Source organism: Pristiophorus japonicus, chromosome 19 (genome assembly GCF_044704955.1).
Source record: "Pristiophorus japonicus isolate sPriJap1 chromosome 19, sPriJap1.hap1, whole genome shotgun sequence".
Lineage (NCBI taxonomy): Eukaryota > Metazoa > Chordata > Chondrichthyes > Pristiophoridae > Pristiophorus > Pristiophorus japonicus.
The window spans coordinates 70,444,788-70,449,957 of NC_091995.1; the positions used below are offsets into that span (position 1 = coordinate 70,444,788).

A 5,170-nucleotide genomic window follows, 5' to 3' on the forward strand; every position below is an offset into this window, starting at 1 on the left:
AGCTACGTCTTGGTGCTTGTGTGAAAGCTCTGGCGATGAGACGTTCTGCCAAACGAGTTCGACAGTCCGCTCAGGGAACCACCCGACAGGGTCCACCCTCTCCTTCTTTCGTAGGGCGTCCAGGACCTTACGTGCTGACCACTGTTTTATGGCCTTGTGGTCAAAGGGGTTTTTTGTGAAAAACTTTTCCACGAAGGACAGGTGGACAGGCATGGTCCAACTGGTGGGGCCGTTTTGGGGCAGCATGGCCAGACCCATCCTTCGCAACACCGGGGACAGGTAGAACCTCAGCACGTAGTGACACTTGGTGTTTGCGTACTGGGGGGCTGTGCATAGCTCGATGCAGCCGCACACAAAGATGGCCATCAGGATGAGGGCCACGCTCGGAGCATCCTTTCCTCCACTGTCCAGAGATTTGTACATTGTGTCTCTGCGGACACGGCCCATTTTGGACCTCCAGACAAAGTGGAAGACGGCCCGGGTGACTGCCGCGGCACAGGAGCGAGAGATGGGCCAGACCTTTGCCACGTGCAGCAACCCCGAGAGCACCTCACTCCTGATGACCAGGTTCTTTCCTGCCATGGAGAGGAAGTGCATCTTCCACCATCCCAGTTTTTTCTTCACTTTGGCGATACGCTCTTCCCAGTTTTTGGCGCACGCTCCGTCCGCTCCGAACCATATTCCCAACACCTTCAGGTAATCTGGCTTCACGGTGAAGGGAATAAAGGATCGGTCGGCCCAGTTGCCAAAGAGCATGGCCTCACTTTTGCTGCGATTGACCTTCGCTCCCGAGGCCAGTTCAAACTGGTCGCAGATTGTGAGCAATCTGCGGACCGACTGTGGATCCGAGCAAAAGACGGCGACGTCGTCCATGTACAGGGAGGTCTTGACCTGAGTGCCTCCGCTGCCTGGGATCGTCACCCCTCTAATGCCCGCATCCTTCCTGATGGACTCGGCAAAGGGCTCGATACAACACACAAACAAGACAGCCGAGAGAGGACAGCCTTGCCTGACTCCAGATCTGATCGGAAAGCTTTGAGTTTCCCATCCGTTGATTAGGACTGCACTACTGATGTCTGTGTAGAGCAGTTTGACCCAATTGTGGATACCCTCCCCAAACCCCATTTTGGAGAGCACATCCATCAGGTACATGTGCGATATCCTGTCAAAGGCCTTCTCCTGGTCTAAGCTGATTAGAGATCTTCCTGCCAGGGACAGCGCAGGTCTGGTCCGGGTGAATCACCAGCTCAAGAGCAGACTTGACCCTGTTGGCGATGACCTTTGACAGGATCTTGTAGTCCACATTGAGCAGCGAAATGGGCCGCCAGTTTTTGATTTCCTCCCTCTCCCCCTTCTGCTTGTAGATGAGGGTGATGATGCCTTTCCTCATCGATTCTGACATGCTGCCGGCCAGAAGCATATCTCCGTACACCTCCAGCAGGTCTGGGCCTATCCAGTCCCACAGAGCCGAATACAACTCGACCGGTAAGCCGTCGCTTCCGGGAGTTTTATTCGTCTCGAAGGACTGGACGGCCTTTGTCAGCTCATCCAGAGTTAGCGGGTGGTCCAGACTCTCCCACTCACTGTCGTCTAGGACCTCCGAAATAGACGACAGGAAAGACTGGGAGGCCGCACGGTCTGTGGGCTTGACGTCGTACAGCCCGGCAAAGAAGGATTTGCTGATCCTCTGCATGTCAGGCTGCGAAGACGTCATAGAACCGTCTTCTTCCTTTAGGCTGGTGATCACAGAGCTCTCCCTGTGTATCTTTTGGAAGAAGAAATGCGAACACGTCTCGTCCTGCTCGACGGAGCGGAATCTGAGGCAGTTGATCTTGGAGGACTCTGAGGCAAAGAGCGAGGCTTGCTGGCCCTTCATCTCTTCGAGTTCCTCCGCGACGTCGACCCCCATCGACTGCAGCAGGAGCAGGTTTTGCATATTCTTCTGGACTTGGGACAATTCCCTCTGTCTCCCGCTCACCTGCTGAAGATCTTTGAGGATGAAGAACCTCTTGATGTTTGTCTTGATTGTTTCCCACCAGTGCATCGGGGAATCGCAGAGGGGCTTTACGGTTCTCCAACCTTTGTAATCCCTCTTGAGTTGCTCAACGTTTTCCGGAGTCAACAATTTGACGTTCAGCTTCCATATCCCTCTGCCAACTTTCTGGTTTTCCTGTGGGCGACAGTCGGCCAGTAGGAGGCATTGGTCAGAGAAGAACACCGGCGTGACGTCGGTGGATCTGACCTTGAGCGTGTGGGACACAAACAGGAAGTCTATTCTGGAACGGACGGACCCGTCTGGTCTCGACCAGGTGTATCTGCGCGGTGCTCCGTCTGCAGGGTTGCTGAAGACGTCGCACAGCTTGGCGTCTTTTACCACATCCATCAGGAGTTTGGACGTGGCGTCCAGTTTGCTGTCGGCTCTGCTGGATCGTCCAGCCGCATCAATGATGCAGTTGAAGTCACCTCCCAGAATGACCGGCCTGGACGTTGCCAGTTGCAGTGGGAGCTGCTGGAAAAGGGCCAGCCTCTTGTTCTTGGGAACTGGGGCGTAAACATTAATTAACCTGAGAGGAGAGTTTTTGTACATTACATCTGCTACGAGGAGGCAACCACCCACCACCTCCTTAACTTCGGTGATGGTGAAGTGGCCTCCCCGCAGCAGAATGCCCAGCTGTCGTTGCCTCCTGACCATACGGATGGTTTATGTGACCACTACCAATAACTACTGAAGTGTTGCAGACCACAGTCCTGCAAAAACAGCAGGTCCACTTTGCTTTTCTCAAGTTTGAACTCTAGAAATGATACATAAAAGTATAGGCTCAACTATAATCTGCCGCCATGCTGCTCTCCACCCTCAGAAAACCCCCTTTAACACAGGCTGAACTCCAACCCGCTTCTCGCCCCTTCATAGTGCCCAATACGGAATCCAATATAAATACATTAAATCTCATTTCACCCTTTGTAAAGTTAGAATTAGTGAAAAAGAAATACAGTTTCTGTCATTCTGCCATTACCCAGCAGGCAGACGATTTGCATAAATTAGCAACCAGTCTCCAGCGACTGTCCTGCTTATTAATTCACGGTCATTACGCTAAATTTCTGGGTCTAATCTATTTATAAAAGTTAGTGAAACAAACAGACACTGTTTTCTGTAATTTTAGAGACATCGAAAGAAAAAAAGGGCTCGGCTTTCCACTAGATGGACAAGGCCCCAAAATATGGGCTTTGTTCCAGAGATGCGGGACGTCTCAGCCTTGCTGATCGCTGATACAAGGCCCATTTTTTTTTGCGATTTTCCACTCGGCCTTAGCCCGGCGATGTGGAATGGACAATGTGATTTTTCGGCGATCTCACGATCGCTCACCGAAAACAGAAATCAAAGAAAAAAAAAGCTTCCCTAGGAACCTTATTCTGCGCATGTGTGAGATTATTTTTTTTCTCCGGCTGACTGTCTTTCCCGCGTTTAGGGAGGTCAGGGGTCATCCACACATGCACAGAAGGCAGAAGGCAGAGGGAGGGGCCGGAGAGAGAGAGAGTAGTGCAGATACAGCAGTACAGCATTTTTGAGAGAAGAGAGTTTATGTGGAGGAGAGTTTATTGATATTTTTGTTTGATTTTCTTCTTGATTAAACATGGAAACATAGAAAATAGGTGCAGGAGTAGGCCATTTGACCCTTCAAGCGTGCACCACCATTCAATATGATCATGGCTGATCATTTTTGCAACTTCAGTGTCCCATTCCTGATAGTCGCTGAGGAAGGGGTGGGTGGGACTGGTTTGCCGAAGGCTCCCTCCGCTGCCTGAGCTTAATTTCTGCATGGTCTCGGCAACGAGACTCGAGGTGCTTCCTCCACTTCGGGCGGTCTTTGGCCAGGGACTCCCAGGTGTCGGTGGTGATGTTGCATTTTATCAGGGAGGCTTTGAGGGTATCCTTGAAATGTTTCCTCTCCCCACCTGGGGCTCGCTTGCCATGTCGGAGTTCCGAGTAGAGCGCTTGCTTTGGGAGTCTCGTGTCAGGCATGAGAACAATGTGTCCTGCCCAATGGAGCTGGTCAAGTGTGGTCAGTGCTTCGATGCTGGGGATGTTGTTCTGATGGAGGACACTAAAGTTGGTGTGTCTGTCCTCCCAGAGGATTTTTCAGGATCTTGCGGAGACATCATTGGTGGTGTTTCTCCAGCGACTTGTGGTGTCTACTGCATATGGTCCACGTCTCTGAGCAATAGTTAGAAGGGCAGGTATCACTGCAGCCCTGTAGACCATGAGATTGGTGCCAGATTTGAGGGCCAAATCTTCAAAAACTCTCTTCTCAGGCGGCCTGGGGCATTGAAAGCGGTGTCTAACCGCATCGTCGATGTCTCCCTTGCTGATAATAAGCTCCCAAAGTATGGAAAGTGGTCCACGTTTTCCAGGGTATGTTTCTACTGTGTATCTTGAAGACTCCATTTCTATGAGTGGCCTCTGTTGGAGTAGAGCTTGAAGAAAAATCATAATAAACTCAAGAGTTGATTTTCACAACTGAAAATATGATCTGATTTTTAATTTAAAAAAAAAAATAACCACTCAGAATGCATTTTCTCCCTCCACAACTCTCACACTGAGAGAAGGGAACAGTCATCAATGGCCACAAGCACATGCTCAAAGCAACACTCACAGCCCACTTCAAGCTCAGAAGGAAATGCTGTAACTCCTCCTCATGGTTAGTGAGACCAGACACTTTTGAACACATTTCTCAAGTTTTGAACTATAGAAATGATCCCTAAAAGTATAGTCTCAACTACAATCTGCCGCCACGCCGCTCTCCACCCTCAGAAAACCCCCTTTAATACGGGCTGAACTCCAACCCGCTTCTCGCCCCTTCATAGTGCCCAATACGGAATCCAATATAAATATATTAAATCTCATTTCACCCTTTGTAAAGTTAGAATTGTGTGAAAAAGAAATACAGTTTCTGTCATTCTGCCATTACCCAGCAGGCAGATGATTTGCATAAATTAGCAACCAGTCTCCAGCGACTGTCCTGCTTATTAATTCACGGTCATTACGCTAAATTTCTGGGTCTAATCTATTTATAAAAGTTAGTGAAACAAACAGACACCGTTTTCTGTAATTTTAGAGACATCGAAAGAAAAAAAGGGCTAGACTTTCCACTAGATGGGCAAGGCCCCAAAA

General features: G+C 49.9%; 1 non-coding gene across 1 annotated transcript; it reads right to left on the reverse strand.

The window, feature by feature from the left end:
- Positions 1-4,556: 4,556 nt before the first annotated feature.
- LOC139230734 (small nucleolar RNA U3) lies at positions 4,557-4,773 on the reverse strand. The gene has a single exon (XR_011587967.1). It is a non-coding gene; the product is annotated as a small nucleolar RNA U3 (small nucleolar RNA).
- Positions 4,774-5,170: the final 397 nt, after the last annotated feature.